Source organism: Helianthus annuus, chromosome 2 (assembly GCF_002127325.2).
Source record: "Helianthus annuus cultivar XRQ/B chromosome 2, HanXRQr2.0-SUNRISE, whole genome shotgun sequence".
Lineage (NCBI taxonomy): Eukaryota > Viridiplantae > Streptophyta > Magnoliopsida > Asterales > Asteraceae > Helianthus > Helianthus annuus.
In genome coordinates, this window is record NC_035434.2 from 153,938,870 (window position 1) to 153,957,483 (window position 18,614).

The following is an 18,614-nucleotide window of genomic DNA, read 5'->3' on the forward strand; positions in this document are numbered from 1 at the left end:
CTAGCAGTTGGAACCACCATTTCTGTTGGGATCACTGATTCTGCCCCAAATACCAAAGAGAATGGTGTTTGACCAGTAGCATTCTTGGGGGTTGTCCTATCAGCCCAAAGCACATAAGGTAATTCTTCTGCCCATTTCCCCTTCTTGGATCCAAGTTTCTTCTTCAAATTGTTGATGATGATCTTGTTGGATGATTCTGCTTGACCATTAGCTTGTGGGTGGACTGGTGTTGATGTTATCATCTTAATCCCCCAGCTGCCACAAAAGTTAGTAGTTCTGCCCCCAATAAATTGGGAACCATTATCACATATAATTTCAGAAGGAATGCCAAATCTAGTTATAATATTTCTCTTAATAAAGGATATAACTTCCTTCTCTCTAACTTGGGCAAAAGCTTCAGCCTCTATCCACTTGGAGAAGTAATCAGTCATAGCAAGCATGAACACTTTTCCACCAGGTGCCTTAGGGAGCTTGCCAACTATATCCATCCCCCATCTCATAAATGGCCAAGAGGAGGATATAGGATGTAGAAATTCAGCCGGCTGATGAAGGATATTGTTGTGTCTTTGACAAGGATCACACTTCTTAGCATACTCCACAGCATCCCTTTTCATAGTTGGCCAGTAGTATCCTGTCCTTAAGATCCTTGAGAACAATGCCCTGCCCCCAGTGTGGTTTCCACAATCTCCTTCATGGAAGTCTTTTAAAACTTCTTGAACTTCAGGATCCTCGATACATCTTAAATATAGTCCTGCAAGAGATCGCTTATACAACATATTATTTAAGATTGTGAATTGAGATACCTTAATTCTGAAAGCCCTAGGGTTTTCTCCCATAGGAATCTCTCTGTGTTGTAAGTATCTCCTGATTGGTGAGATCCATGATCCTGAACAAGATTGAGTATCCTCACTAGGGATCATTGCAGAATCCTCTTCTATTTCCATGGTCACTTGATTTTCAATAGCAGGAGCCAGGATATGGATAATGGGGATACTTATATCCTCCGGGATCTTCAAAGATGATCCTAGATTAGCCAATGCATCAGCTTCTGTATTTTCTTCCCTTGGCACCTGTGTCAAACTAAAGAAAACAAAGGAGAGTGCCAATTCTTTGACTATCTCTAAATATTTAGTTAGTTTTTCACCTTTAACAGCATAGGATCCATTAAAGTGATTAGTGATTAACAACGAGTCCACGTATACCTCAAGATACCTGATCCCCATATGCTTAGCAATTTGCAAACCAGCAATCAAGGCTTCATATTCAGCCTCATTGTTAGTGGCTTGGAACTCACAAGCTATGGAGTGGGGTATTATGTCCCCCTGTGGCGATTTTAGTAGTATACCAAGCCCCGTGCCTTTGACATTTGAGGATCCATCAGTATGTAGTATCCAAGGATCCTTGGTCTCCTCCAGCTGCTGGACTTCCAATTCGGCTTCCTTTTGTAAATCACTACTGAAATCAGCCACAAAGTCTGCTAATGCTTGGGATTTGATGGCTGTTCTAGGCTCATATCTTATATCATAGGCACTAAGCTTTACTGCCCACTTAGCCATCCTTCCGGACATCTCTGGTTTCCTGAGGACATTCTTAATTGGAAAATTAGTTTTAACAACAATAACATGAGTTTCAAAATAATGTCTTAACTTTGTAGATGCCATAATTAATGCAAGAATAAGTTTTTCAAGGTGTGAATACCTGGATTCAGCATCAAGTAAACTCTTACTTACATAATAGACGGGATATTGTGTACCTTCATGATCCTTAACAAGGACTGCACTTACTGCTTTTGAGGATACCGCAAGATATAAGGATAACACATCTCCCTTTTCTGGTTTCATCAATGCTGGAGCTGAGGATAGGTATTCTTTGAGGGCTCGTAAAGCACTCTCATGCTTCTCAGTCCACTCAAATTTCTTGTTCTTCCTTATAGAATTCTTTACACTTCTTTGATGAATTGGATATAAATCTGTTTAAAGCTGCTATCATGCCTGTTAGCCTTTGCACATCCTTAGCGTTGGCAGGAGATTTGATATTCACCAATGCTTTGATTTGTTCCGGGCTTGCTTCAATGCCCCTCTTGGTTACCATATATCCTAAGAATTTACCTGTTTTAACACCAAAATGACATTTTGAAGGATTAAGCTTCATGTTATGTCTGTTAAGGATATCAAATGCTTCCTCCAAGTCTCTTAGGCGATCCTCAGCTTTTATGGATTTCACCACCATATCATCTATGTACACTTCCATAGTCTGTCCAATCTGATCCTTGAACATCATATTCACCAGCCTTTGATATGTTGCACCTGCATTCCTTAATCCAAACGGCATAGCAATATAACAATATAAACCGGTTGGGGTCATAAAAGCCGTATCCTCTTGGTCAGATGGTTCTATCTGAATTTGTTGGAATCCAGATGAAGCATCCATAAAAGTTAACAGTTCATGACCCGCCGTTGCATCCACCATGGAGTCAATGTGGGGTAATGGGAAAGGATCCTTGGGACATGCCTTATTTAAATCAGTGAAATCGACACATACCCTCCACTTTCCATTTTTCTTTTGAACAATAACCACATTGGCCAGCCATCTTGGATACTTTACTTCTCTAATCATACCTGCTCGTAGCAATCTCTCTACCTCTTCCTGGATAATGGCATTTCTTTCTGGTGCAAACTTCCTCCTTTTTTGATGGATTAGTTTGAATGACCTGTCAATGCCAAGTTTATGAGTGATAATATCCTTAGATATACCTGTCATATCCTCGTGTTTCCATGCAAAGGTAGACTTTCTTCTTTTGAGGAAGGATACAAGGTCTTCTTTCATCTTGCCAAGGATCCCTGATCCGATATAGATTTTGGATTCAGGATCACTAGGATCCATGAGGATTTCGACCACATCCTGCTCTCTTGCCTCCAAGACATCCCTTGGAGGATACTTTAATTGCTATTGCTCCCTTGATTTCGAGGCTGGTTTCATTGATGAGGTGTAACAATCCTTAGCCTCCTGCTGATCACTATCGATCTTGACTATTCCCCAAGGGTTAGGGAGCTTCACACATTGATGGTAGGTGGATGGGACTGCCTTCATATCGTGTATCCAGGGCCTGCCAAGGATAACATTACAACAAGATAAACAGTCAATAACACAAAATTTTTGATAATTATGTAATCCTTCCACATAAATTGGGAGTTTGATGTCCCCCAGGGTTCTCTTAGTTCCGCCACTAAATCCCACAAGCACGGAGGATCTTGGTGTGATATCTGATTCAGGGATACCCATTTTCTTCAGAACATCTAGTTGGATAATGTTTACTGAGCTTCCTCCGTCAATAAGGATCCTGCGGACAAAATGGTTAGAAATGAAAAGAGTAATAACTAAACTATCATGATGAGGATCCTGGATGTCAACGCGATCATCCTCATCAAAGGTTATGACTTTTCCTTCCGAGACACTCGATGTTCAAATAGGTCTTTCTCCATTATCCATTTTAGCTTCCTTTGCATGCCTTTTAGCTGCTGAGAAGGATGTACCACAGATGTCTGATCCTCCAGAAATAAAGTTTATCACTTGTGCATCTGCCGGAGGGGCTGGAGCTTTTTCTGGGATCCTTTCAGGATCCTAAGTCCTTGGCTTTTTTCTTCCTAGCAACTCTTTTAAATGCCCCTTGCTCAACAAATATCCAATTTCCTTTCTCAATGCGATGCATTCCTCTGTTAAATGCCCAAAATCCTCATGGTATGCACACCACTTTGATTTGTCTTTAATTGCGGCTGGTTTGTCATTTTTTCTGGGCCATCTGGCTTTTTCTCCTAGATTCTGCATCGCAAGGATTAGTTCATGGTTATCAACGGAAAAACAATACTCAGAAATTGGAGGATAATCCTCATCATCATCTTCTTGGTCAACAGCATGCACGTTCTGGTTGTCAGTTCTGTTATAGGATTTGAATTTGTTGTTCTTGAACGAGGATCCTTGCTTTTCTTGTTTTGAGGATCCTGCTAGTCTCTCCTGGATCCTCTTGTCATCCTCTAGCCGGATGAACTAGAGTGCCCGAGTCCTTACTTCATCTAGGTTCCTGCATGGTGTCATAACAAGATCATCATAGAACAATGAATCCCTAAGTAATCCCATTTTGAAGGCCTCAACAGCCGTGGCTATATCCAAATTGTGAATGTCCAAGGATTCTTTATTAAATTTGGTTATGTAATCCCTTAATGATTCATTATGACCCTGAGTTATCCTATATAAATCACTAGTTAATCGTTCAAATTTTCTACTACAAGAAAATTGATTATTGAATAAGTTAACTAGATTAGCAAATGAAGTAATAGAGTAAGGGGGAAGACTTAGCAGCCATTTGAGAGCTGATCCAGTAAGAGTGGATCCAAATCCCTTGCATAGGCACGCTTCCTTTAACCTTTCTGGAATTGGATTGATCTCCATCCTCTCCCTGTATTGTGCTATGTGTTCCTCAGGATCCGTTGAACCATCATACAGCTTCATAGTTGGAATATGGAATCTTTTGGGTATCTCAGCATCATAAATTGGTGGTGCAAAACGAGATATCTTATGGCTTCCATCTGCAATCTCCGGGATAGGTTTGACCACCCCTGGAACACTTGATATCATATCCTTCAGTTTTTGCAGCTCTTTGGCCATAGCATGGTTGATACCTGCATCCTGCATGAATCCATGGTTAGTGGTAAGAGAATTATTAAAAGTGTTACCTCCTATTGGGTTCAAGTTAGGAACACTGGATGTGAATCCATATTGCTGGGACTCTGGGATGATGGAGGGACCAGTGGAAGCAATGGTCTGCATTGGAATAAAATCTCCTTGATGGACATCTGAACTTCCTGTTTGCAAACTCTTCAAGGATCCTGGCATCTGGAAGGATCCCTAAAACTGGGATGATCCTGGAACAAAAGAGGATCCTTGAACCTGGGATGATCCTGGAACAAAGGAGTAGCAACAGATACAATTCTAAATCAACAAGGCCAAAAATTTAATTGAATTTCGTTTGATTAGGGCCAAGTTCCTTAAAAACCTCTGCCTTTTTTAAAATATCCTGATCCTGGAACAAAGGAGGATCCTTGAACCTGTTGTGCTCCTGAGTAGGCTCCTGAATTCATGAAGGATCCCATATGCTGAGGATAGGATCCCGCCGGCTGGAAATATGAACCTGATGCCTGAGTCACTATTGCTGAATCGTAGTGCACTCCTCTTGGTCCACCCACATGTTGAACGTCTGGAACCTCTGATGGCTGAGAAGTAATCATCGGAGTATCAAAATTCAAAGATTTGGGCACCAGTGGAGAATGATCCTCTGCCGCTTTCTTTTGTTTCTTGAGATCTCCGATTTCTTTGAGGATCCTCTCGTTGGTCTTGTCCTGTTGCTGTATATGATCTCTCATCTGCAAAATCAAAGTAAATATGTCACTAGTAGTGGGAGTATAGGAAGCAGAAGAAGTTGGAGGTTTACAGAAAATAGGAGTTGGTTTCTTCTCAGCATTTTTATGAGATCCAGCTGGTGGTGGATGCAAAGGTGGAATGCCCTGAGATGAATTGACCGCAGACATCTGCAGTAGAGGTATTCTTCACCGATGAAGCCATGTATTCGTATGCAACGATCCGGAATGATCACCAACAGAAAACTTTCTTATGAATGAAGCACCAATTGCCCCACGGTGGGCGCCAAACTGTTTTGGTCAAAAATCACACAAGGATAATGCAACCAAACTCTCTGTAACGGGGAATGATGCTTGAAATGATGAATAAAGATAAGGATCACTTAAATGTAAATTGCACAAGTGACACAAGGATTTATACGAGGAAAAAGCCCTTGATCAATGAATGATCTCCGGCATAAAAACCTCGGGTGATGGAAACTACCGATCACCAAGTTCAAATATAATAAATAATCTTTACAACTTCGGATAGTAACGAGCTAGGTACAAGGATCACTATGGTGTAGTATGCTAGAGCGTGTAAGAAATGTGTCGTCTTCTGCCAAATGCTCGAGAGTGCAGTTTATATAAGTGTGTGTGGTTGAATTTAGGCAAGTCACCTAACTACTAGCTCGTTACCCCTTTTAGAAATAGAAGTAAATTTAGCCTAACAAACTATCCGTAATTTGTGCTAGGTTTCCATATTCTCCACAACATCTATTTCTGGTTATACGTGTGCGAAATTAGCGTGGAAGATTCCTTAATAACGTTGCCAAGACCAGGTCCAACTCGTAATTCCTACAAAACAACATGAAATTCAAAGAGAACAATCGTTAGTATGAGGATCCTTGGGATGATCCATGATCCTGACCCTGGAGCTCTTCTGAGGATCACTACCTGCCACAGAAACAAGGATCACTATTAGGATATCATGTAAGGATCACAGGTCATTAAAAATCCTGCCCTAACAGTTTGTTAGTTTGCAAAAACAGTTTCAGGATATAGTCCGAGGATATCAGACTATATCAATAATCAAACAATGAGCAAAAACGTAAAGTTTGACACGTGATGTACGAGGAAATCCCTTGATCAATCTAGATCTCCGGCATAAAACCACGGGAGCTGACAATCGTCGGCTGCCTTGTTCTTCTTATTGCTTCAATAACAGGATACAATGCAGGATATGATACGGATCAACTAAGTATTACAATGCGATTCGAGTACAAGTGTGAGTGTTTGTGAGTGGTTACAGGTGGTAGAGAGCAAGAGTGTACGAGAGATTGTGTGTGTGAAAGTTATTTCTCCATATGATCTGATCATTCCTTTATATAGTAAAAGGAAATAACTAACTATGCTAAAAATCCAGGATATTATGCCAAAAATCCAGGATACTTTCCTTTCTGAACGTTGGGGACTGTTTCTACTCGTTTTCCACGCGCATATTAACCATAATTCCGGGATTTAAGCTTCCATGACCGTTACAACATTAATATCTTTGACCAGCTCCCATAAAATACGCCTTTCTTCAATGTTGACCGTTACAAGAGCTATTTTTCCGCCATCAACGTCCTTATCCTAACCAATTTGAGCGGGTCTTCAGGATGATTTGGTCCTTATGAACGTTAGTCCCTTGTAATCAACGTTTACAAGAAAATTGTTAGTAACAGTCAGGATACTGCCTCAGGATGTTAGCAATATCCTGGTCCGGTATCCTCATCCGGTATCCTGATCCAGTATCCTGATCATATACAACTAATAAAAAATCAAGATATAAAGTCAGGATATGGGCGCAGAATTTCACCCATAACAATATCCATTGGGGATACATTCATCCTCTTCAACGTCTCTAGTTGGACTATGTTGACGGAGCTTCCATTGTCCACCAATATCCTGCGTACAAAATGGTTAGCCACATATAATGTTATTACCAGAGCATCATGGTGAGGATCCTGGACAGTATCCCTGTCATCGCTATCAAAAGTGATCACTTTATCAGCTGTGAGGATTGTCATCCTGGTTGGCCTTTCCCCTCTTTCAGCTTTAGCCTCCTTTGCATGCCTCTTGGCTGCTGAATATGAAGTTCCACAAATGTCGGATTCTCCTGAAATAAAGTTGATTATCTTGGCATCCGCAGGAGGTGATGCTGCACGTTCAGGATCCTTCTCAGTATCCTGACCCTTGTTTTTCTTTCTTCCCAAGAGATCCTTCAGATAACCTTTGCTCAGAAGATAGCTTATTTCCTTCCTCAAAGCAATGCAATCCTCTGTAATATGTCCAAAATCTTCATGGAAGGCACACCATTTGGACTTATCCTTCCAATCAGCCTTTTGTTGATTCTTCCGAGGCCACCTGACTTTGTCTCCTAAACCCTGCATAGCATATATTAGTTCAGGTATATTAACAGAAAAACAATATTCGGATAACTCAGGATACTCCTCAGGATCCTCGTCTTCAACAGCATTCACTTTCTTGTTATCATTTCTACCATACGGCTTAGAGTGGTATGGTTTGTACGTGGATTCTGACTTCCTGTTAGTTGATTCATATGTTGAGGATGCATTCATCCTCTCTTGCATTTTCTTATCATCCTCTAGCCTGATATATCTCAATGCCCTGTTACGAGCTTCATCCAGATTCCTGCAGGGATTCATCACAGGATCCTAGTAAAACTGGGAATCTTTCTGCAATCCCATCTTGAAAGCCTGCACAGCCGTTACGACATCAAGGTGCGGGATATCCAAGGATTCCCGGCTAAACTTATTCACATAGTCCCTCAAGGATTCCTGAGGTCCTTGAGTTATCCTGTAAAGATCACTGGTTAATTTCTCAAAACTCTGGCTGCAAGATAATTGACTATTAAATAAGTTAACCAAATGAGCAAAGGAAGTAATTGAGTGAGGAGGAACGTTTAACAGCCATTTTAAGGCTGATCCTGTTAAGGTAGAGCCGAAACCCTTGCATAAGCACGCTTCCTTAAGTTCCGGAGGGATAGGGTTGAATTTCCATCCGTTCCCTATATTGGGCAATATGCTCCTCAGGATCCGTGGTTCCATCATAAAGCTTCATGTTGGGAGTTTGGAATCTTTTTGTGATTTCAGCATCACAAATAGGATGGACAAACCGAGATATCCTGTGGCTATCCTGGGATACTTCAGGGATCGGCTGAACCACCCCAGGTACGCTGGATATCATATCCTTTAGCTTCTGAAGCTCCCTAGATAATGCCGATGTCACACCTGTATCCTGCAAAGATCCAACACTGTTAGTGGCAAGAGTATTATTATTATTAGACACGTTACCAATCTGAGGATTTTGGCCATATCCTGAAGCATATCCTGAGCTCCTCACAGTTGACACTCTAACCGAAGAGGGCATCTCAGGAGCCGGATTCTAGGGATGGCTAGGCACAATATTTCCCCGGTTAGAATTTCATCATTTGAAGCTAAAACGGGAGCAGATCCCTGAATACTCCGAGTGGGGATAATATCCTGTGGATGTGAAGGAGCGGGCATCCTTGGAGGCGGTGGTGGAAGCACCGAACCAGGAGTAGTGACGTGATGTCGTGGTCACGCAAATTTAATCCCAATAACAACTATGTAGATAGTGGCAAGTGGGTATCGAACACAGGGAGTTTGTGGAAAATGTGCTATTTGCGATGCTTCTCTAAGTTTGGATTTTGATTGGTTTTAAAAACTAAGATTAATTAACTAATTTGCAAAATGAAAATTTGAGATTGTAAACAATTTGGAAATAAACGGCTATCTTTAGTATCCGGTTTGCTTCAACTTTTGTGTTAGCATTCACTAGAAAGAACTACATAGACATAGTTCATGTATAATCGATTGCAGTGATGAAGGGGGACGAAGTACTCAGATTCCGAGAACGTGAGGTTATCACCCGCTGATCAATCAACCCTTACCCAAACCTAACTATACCCATGATATCTCGATTGCCAACGGCACCAAGAACGTATGGTTTCTAATTAGTTCAACATAAGAATCAACAAGTTACTAACAAGCAATTATACACCATAACAATCAATTCAAACGAAAAGGAATTGTTATTCTAGAAATATAGATAAAAACACGAAAGTTTACCACAAACCTTCAACATAAGATAACCATTCAAGTATCTAGCCACTCATGGCTTTAGCTAACATCATGACAAAATGAAAAGATAATAGTGTTCACAACTTTTACCAACAAAAACTAATATGAGATAGATAATTTTAGTGAAAGATTATTCAAGAGATGATGTTCCAAAGCCTTCAAGTCTCTAATTAATGCTTCCAAATCGTGTTCCAATCAGGTGTAACCGAAGACCCATGATGAGGACCCATAATGCTCCATAAAATGGCCAATCAATGCAGGAGTTACGAGTTTGGATCAGTCGGCGCCGTAAGCTACGCCAGGTGTCGTAGCTTACGGCGGTCAATATCATTCCGGGACTCAGCATAGTGCCGTACGCTACGGCTCATCGCCGTAGCTTACGGCGATCAACAAGCTTTACGGTGTTGGCTTCCTGTCCTACGGCGGCACTTTTTAACATGATATGAGGGTCGTAAGCTACGGCCTGGTGGCGTAGCTTACGGTGCTGAGTTTTCTTTCTTTGCCAACTTTTCATTCTTTCGCTTTTTGACTCCAACAACTCTAACATTCCGTCATACCTCCTAAAACCCGCATCTTGCACACTTTAACACCTGCATCATCAACATCTTGTGATTATCTAATTCAAACAAATAACCGGATAACATGTAGAATGTGCGTTATGTTAAGCCTTTTAAGGGTTGTCCTACGGACCACCCGTCAAGTAGCAGAAGCTATAGCAGACACAGTGGAGGAGCTCATGCTTAATCTTGTGGCCATTGCAAATAATGTGGCAAAAAGTTTTGAAAACAGAAAGACAATTAATGATTTCACACAGATTTTTAGTAAAGATAGCACCACTTGCCCCACAGTGGGCGCCAAATTGTTTTGGTCAAAAATTACCGGAGCAATTTAGTGATCAAATTAGTTAAGTAAGGTAGTGTGCTAAAAAGTGTATTAAAAATATGCTTGTTATGTTGTTTGTAAAAACAGTTTTCAGGATACGGCTCAGGATATAGAGCTGTATCTATGATCAAACAATGAGCAAAAAAGTAAAGGAAATGACACGAGATGTACGAGGAAAGCCCTTGATCAATCTAGATCGCCGGCATAAAACCTCGGGAGCTAACAATCGTAGTTGCCTTGTTCTTCAATTACTTCAAGTATCAGGATACAGTGCAGGATATGATACGGATCAACTAAGTGTTACAATGAGATTTGAGTACAAGTGTTGGTGTGTAGTGGTAGCTAGTAACTAGAGAGCAAGGTGTGCGAAAGAGTGTATGTGACTTAATCTGATCCGATCAATCTGTTTATAGTAAATAGAAAGTAACCAACTATCCTACTTTTCCGGGATCCGGCGAATATTCCACATGTGAACGTTGTAGTCCATCTTCCGGCTTCAACGTCTTTCTCCCAACTGTTTTGCCCGAGTCTCAAGGAGAAGAAATCCACTTGAACGTTGGAGACTCATACCCTTCAATCTGCACGTGGTCAAGTAAGTTATTACCAGGATATCGTTTCAGGATGTTACCAATATCCCGATCCGGTATCCTGATCTCAAATAAACAATCAAAAGCGGAATATTAGTCAGGATATATGTTCAGAAAATGACCTATAACAAGAGGCCTCTACAAATTGAAGACAGGAAAGTCAAAATCTCAAGCATAAGAGATTAGTTCTAATGAAAGTGAAGTGGGACTCCAAAAGAGGACCAGAATACACATGGGAGCTTGAATCAGAAATGCAAAGAAAATATCCACACTTGTTCCAGTAGATCTCGAGGACGAGCTCTAAAACAAGGTGGGGAGAATATAACAACCCTAAAGTAAACCAACACCCTCGAAATATTTTTCGACGCCCTAACATATTTTAAGATACCCCAATATGTCTTAAAATACACCCCGTATGTAAAAACTGAGCCCAAAATATGATATAACATTAAAAATAAAATAAAAACAAAGAAATTGAGGCTGTCGCGGGGCACGTAAGCCACCCCTTGAGCCTACGCGGGCCGCGAGCGATCGGAAATGAGGCAACACCCGGTGTTGACACGTGTCAGACGCATGTTGAACCTACATGTGTGACCCGGATTAGCTACGCCGAGACCCCCCTACTACGCGGGCCGCGTAAGCCTTAAGCTTATCTTATGCGGGCCGCGAGAGAAGTTGAAGAGTCACCTATAAATAGATGGCATCGGCCTTTAGTCTAGAATCGCACCAAATTTCTTTCTCTCTCGAAATTCTGAAGATTTAACATAATTCTCGGGTATAATACCCCCTAAATAACGAGGTTCTGCTCCATTGTAAGTGTAACAACTGTCACTAAAACCCATAATTAGGATAATAATTATCCAATAAGAAAACCCTAATTAAGACACCCAAATAATTTGGCATAAACCCTGAAATTTCCGGAACAATCGGAATCAGGATCAGGGCCCCTAAAACTCGAGGGGGGCAAACCCTAATTGATAATTATCTAATTAAAATCGTTGCTAAAGGCTGATTGGCTGAATTTTTGACTCACCAAAGCTAAGACCCGAACTCAGCTAGGCTAGGAAATAGGTTGCACCCTTTACGGACCGTAAAGGTTAAGCCTTACGGACCGTAAGCCTTCCGGTCAGCCTTACGGACCGTAAGGGTTAGGTCATACGGTCCGTAAGCGAGTCGAATTTCTGGCTATAAATAGCCGACCTTGGCACTTAACTGTTGAAACAAAAGCGACGTAGAATCGCTGTCTGTACGTCGAGTTAGATCGATTACAGTCCACAACACACACACACGATCACGAGGTGCTGCCGCAATCAGGGTAATAACTCGATCGCTATTACGATCCAACGTCCGATCGATTATAACTATCCAACGATAGTCCGGGTGCTGCTCAAATTGAGCTTGTACTTTGATTATTCGTCGTGATTTCGACTTGAATATTAGAGTGTTGTTCGAATTCGGACTATGCTATGTTATTTGTTGTGAATCCGATTGAATTATCGAGTATTGCACTGATTAATCGTTGTGAGGGTTTAATCTCGTGAATTGACGTAACTGCTGTATTAGTTACTAACCTGCCTGTGTGTGCATTGTGTTAAACTAGGTTTAATCAAGGCTAATCAGTAGGCTTATATCTTGCTCGTAATCTGCAATGTGAGTCATTCTTCTTTTAAAACTGTTTTCTCACAGATTGTGAGTAAGTTGTACAAAACTCCAAAGTTATTTTCAAAGTTATAAGTACAGGGATTAAGTCTTTGTAATCACCATATTACAGCCGGTATGTGGGGTTTTGTATACATTACTTGTTTCCCGTCACACTTGGACAAACGGGTGGCCAAGGGGTGATCTGACCACAGTCACAGACACCATTGGACAAATGGGCTAGCCAATGGTTGGTCGAGTGACAAATACTGTGGGTAGTTGGTTTGATATCAGAAACATTGTAATCGCTCTTAATACTGTAATTTATAACTAACGGGTCGTTTTAGAAAACAGAATGATTCACTCAGTATTTCCCCGCTGACAAAACCTTTTTCCAACATGTTTCAGGTGATCTATGTGATCCAGGAAAAGTGCAGTAAAGCACTACAAGCTCAGAGAAGTGGCTCCTTGTGAATAAATAAATAAAACATGTTTTGGAAAATAATGATTTCTGTGTGAAATCAACTTATTGTAAATTATGGGATTTTATCCCTAAAAACTTTGTGTAATATATTAAACGAGCATTTTACGGTGAAAAGATCCTGTAATAAAAGACTTCCGCTGTCGCATAAATCAGATACCACGGGATTTCTGTCCCGCGGCCCCAGGAACGGGTCAAACCGGGCCGGGGGCCGTGACAGAAATAAGGTGGTATCAGAGCTAATTAATAACTATTGAGCCACTGATCGAGCCACTGATTTAAGCCTATTACTGAATTAAGTATTTAACCAAATACTTAATCCTACTAGTTGTCATTCTGTGATTATATGTTTTATTAACTGATTATTTGTTAGTTACAGTATGGGTAAACAAAAGCTGTCTGCTATCTACCACAAATTAGATATCGCATCTTCTTCTAAAAACCCAGTAAAACTAGAAGAAGGAATCTTTGTCCGCAAGGCAAACTATGAGAATCCTCTTTCCCCAGAGAAAAGGGATTCGATACTTAAAAAGAGTCAGGAGAAAAAGAAACCCCGAACCAAGAAAGTTAGGTTTAACCCAGAAGTCCAGGAATTGGGTAATAGTTCACCTTGGGAAGACAAACTAGACGAAAAATGGGCAAATCTCTATATGCTAGCTACTGTAGCAAAAAATGCAAATCTCTAAATATCTGATAAGTCGGGGCTAGTAAGAAAAATCACTATCCAGTAAATAAATAAAATCCTAGTGTGTTTATTTCTGTTGTCCTCTGTATAAATTAATATGCAATAAAACTTCAGTGTTTGTTTGTTAAACTTTGTTCCAAAGTTTTAACATTGCATTCTTGTATTTTGCATATATGCTATGCAGCATGAGTGAGATATCGGAAGCATTTCAGAATCTCAACTTATATCCAGTACCAATCGAAGTCTCTTACGACTTTACTGGTTACATTGCTGACATAGAAGAACCTGTGGAATTCCAAGCTCCACCGTTGGAAAAAGCTAAACCTAAAAAGAAGAGAAGATACGTAGGGTGGAGGAAAGTACGCCGTAGGAAACCAGCCACTAGGAGACTTCCTAAAATAGAAAATCCTGTGAGCATGAACAAGGGAAAGGAAATAGAAACTGGAGAAAGTTCTAAACCACCAGAAAAAGAAATAGGAATAGATCTTAAGCAAAAGGGAATAGAGATTGGAGAGAGTTCAAAACAACCAGAAGAAATCACGTTCCAGGACGAAATAGATCGCCTACTAGAAAACTGTGATGTCATAAGCCCGATTCGCAATAATTTGTACCCTTACCCGGCTACAGTCCAATTTCCCTTAAATGTAGCGCCATCTGTTCCAGAACCTTTAATCCACACCCGACCACTGGGCGAACTGGAGGAATGGTGGACAAATGACTGGAAATTCCAAAGCATAGTTAATAGTCCTTATAGTTTCCTTCCACAATTCGATCCAGAACCAATCCCTAATCCTCCCATGAGTAATGAAAACCTAGCTGAACTTCGTCAGTTCGGTGAAGAACTGATAGGTACAGGTAATAGGATCAGAGAAATGGGAGAGCAACTATCTTGGAAATACGATGAGAGGGAGCATCGTTACTAGAACTATCAGTCAAACCACGAAAAAGTCAGGAAGCCGTATTGTATAATAGTGTAAATAAGTAACCTAAAACTTTGTAAAAAGGGCAATAAAACTTTGTAAGATACGGTGTGTACGGATGCATATACAATATACAATAACAAAATGAAGGTCGAGAAATCGACAATTTTGGTTATGCTTGTATGTTGTAATAATTTATGTGTTCATCTGTGCTAATTTTGTTATTAATAAATTAGACACTAATAATTCCTACTAATTAGCAGATGGAAAACGCTAACAATGAACCAATTAATGAAGTAAATCAATCTGAGCAAGAACAGGAAGATCAATATATAACCCGACAAGATATCGAGCACTTTATCGCCCAAGGGATATCCCATGCTATTCCAGAAATTGTGGCTGCTGTTCAAAAACCTGCAGAACCACAACACTTGAATCATAGTAAACGTACTCTGGAAAACAACGGCAGTAACAGCATAAATGGAGGCGGTAATCATAACGATCATGATCCGCAACAAGTCCCACTTCTAAAAAGAATAAAAGCTGCAACACCTGGTTGCACTTACAAAGAATTTCTTGCTTGCAAACCCACTGAATTTGCAGGTAACGAAGGGGCAACTGCAACACTGCGCTGGTTAGAGAAAACCGAAGCAGTAATTGCAATAAGCAAATGTGCCGAAGAGGATCAAGTGATGTATGCATCAAATCTGTTCAAAGAAGGAGCACTAGAATGGTGGAACACGATCCTCCAGGCAAAAGAAAGAAGGATAGCCTATGCCATGAGTTGGGAAGAATTTAAGAGTCTTGTAGAAAGAAAATTCTGTCCCGAATATGAAAAAGATCAAATGGCAAACAAATTCCTAAGTCACCGCATGACAGGAGTAGATTGCCGGGGCTATACTTCGACATTCTTTGAATACGCAAGGGTAGTGCCAACACTGGCTTCGCCAGAATCGGTACTTATTTCCCGTTACATCTGGGGGTTAATTAGTGAAATCCGAAACATCGTTAAAGCTGCGAGACCTCGTACCATTGACGATGCTGTAGAATTAGCTAACACCCTAACGGATGAATTGGTGCGCACAAGAGAAGAAGATCGTAAGAAGGAAATAGCTCAAAAGATTACCCAAGGATTTCGTATGGGTAATACCAAGAAAAGAGGAACAGGGCAATCCTCATCACCTCCTTTCTGCAGAAATTGCAAAAAGACGCATTATGGACAATGCAATATAGTTTGCAATTTTTGCAAGGCAAAAGGACATCGTGAAGAAGACTGCAGGAAGAAAACAAGAATTTGTTATAACTGCAGAGAAAGGGGACATTTCCAATCCGAATGTCCTAAGCTATCTAAACCAGTAGACAACAAAGCTAAATCAGCTGAAGGAGCAACCAAGAAGAATGTACGCGCATTCCAGCTGACCACTCAGGAGGCCGAACTCATTCCAGATGTGATAGCTGGTACGTTCCTAGTACAGGATGTGTTTGCAAAAGTATTATTTGACTCTGGTGCGAACCAAAGTTTTATTAATACTTCATTTTGTCAAGCTCTTAAATTACCTTTAACCACTCTTAGGCAGATTTTTACAGTCGAAACAGCAGAAGGAAATTCTGTGAAAATAGATACAGTTTGGCAAAAAGGAAAAATAGAACTATTAGGCCATAAGTTTTCTTCGAATCTGTTACCAATGAATTTAGCCGGATTCGATGTAGTATTAGGAATGGATTGGTTAATAGCCAACCATGCACGAATCCTATGTGATAAAAATGCCGTAGAAATTCAAACTCCTTCAGGAGAGGTAATTTTAATTACTGAAGATAAACCTCGAAAGCCACTGAAATTTATTTCAGTAATGAAATTGGCAAGTTATTCGAGAAAGCAGGAAATGGTGTATATGATTTCAGTAATCATTGACACTAAAGATAAGAAACTTCAGGATATCCCGATAGTCTCAGAATACCCCGATGTTTTTCCAGAAGCATTACCTGGATTACCACCTGATAGGGAAGTAGAGTTTAGAATTCATTTAATTCCAGGTACTGCACCAATAGCCAAAGCACCATATAGATTAGCACCTACCGAAATGCTAGAATTGAAAAAGCAATTAGATGAATTATTAAGCAAAGGACTCATACAACCTAGTTCATCCCCTTGGGATGCACCAGTGTTGTTTGTGAAAAAGAAAGATGGATCGATGAGAATGTGTATCGATTATAGAGAATTGAATAAGGTTACGATTAAGAATCGATACCCACTTACTAGGATTGATGATCTTTTTGATCAATTGTAAGGAGCTAGGTATTTCTCTAAGATAGATTTAAGATCCGGATATCATCAGTTGAAAGTACAAGAAGAAGACATACCTAAAACTGCTTTCAGAACTAGGTATGGTCATTATGAGTTTACAGTCATGCCCTTTGGATTAACAAATGCCCCAGCAGCATTCATGTACATGATGAATCGAATCTGTAAACCATACTTGGATAAATTTGTGATCGTTTTCATCGACGATATACTTATTTACTCCAAAAGCCAAAAAGAACATTGTAAACACTTACACGTTCTCTTAACCTTGTTAAGAAAAGAAAGGCTTTATGCCAAATTCTCGAAATGTGAATTTTGGCTGCAAGAAGTACAATTCTTAGGTCATATGGTAAATCACGAAGGTATCCATGTAGATCCTGCTAAGATAGAAGCAATTACGAAATGGAAAGTCCCACAGACAGCAATGGAGATAAGAAGTTTTCTAGGCTTAGCTGGATACTATAGACGATTTATCAAAGATTTTTCTAAGATAGCCGTACCTTTAACCAAGTTAACCTGTAAAGCTGCTAAGTTTGAATGGGGACCTAGACAAGAAGAAGCTTTTAAAGATTTTAAAGCATCGATTGACGAATGCACCCATCTTAGCTTTACCAGAAGGAACCGAAGATTTCGAAGTATATTGTGATGCTTCAAAATTAGGATACGGATGTGTGTTAATGCAACGCAAGAAGGTAATTGCGTATGCTTCTAGACAATTGAAAAAGCACGAAGAGAATTATACGACTCATGATCTAGAATTAGGAGCCATAATTTTTGCCCTTAAGATATGGAGACATTATCTGTATGGAAGTAAGTTTACTGTTTATACAGATCATAAGAGTTTAAGATATATATTTGGGCAAAAAGAGTTAAACATGAGGCAAAGAAGATGGATGGAAATGCTAAGCGATTACGACTGTGATATCCAATATCACGAAGGAAAGGCAAATGTAGTTGCAGATGCCTTAAGTCGTAAGTACCATGAGAAACAGAAACGAGTCCATGCTCTTAGGTTGAGTCTACAAGTAGATTTAATGGAACAAATCAAAGAAGTTCAGGGAACGGCAATCAAGGACGATGCCGAAGGAATGAAAGGTTACCTAAAGGAATTAGAACAAGGAAAAGATAGAATTTGGAAATTCCATAAGAAACGAATTTGGGTACCTAAGCGAGGAGGGTTAAGAAATAAGATTTTAGAAGAAGCTCATAAATCTAGGTATACCATGCACCCAGGAAATAATAAGATGTACCAAGATTTAAGAAATAATTTCTGGTGGATAGGAATGAAAAAGGATATAGCCGAATACGTATCCAAGTGTTTAACTTGTTCACAAGTTAAGGCTGAACACCAGAAACCCTCAGGATTACTACAACAACTAGAAATGCCTATATGGAAATGGGAGCTCATAACAATGGATTTTGTTACAAAGTTACCCAAAACCAGAAGAGGTAATGATGCGATTTGGGTAATTGTAGACCGATTAACCAAGTCGGCTCATTTCTTACCAATGTAAGAAACCTTTAGCATGGAAAGATTAGCGCAGCTGTACGTGGACGAAG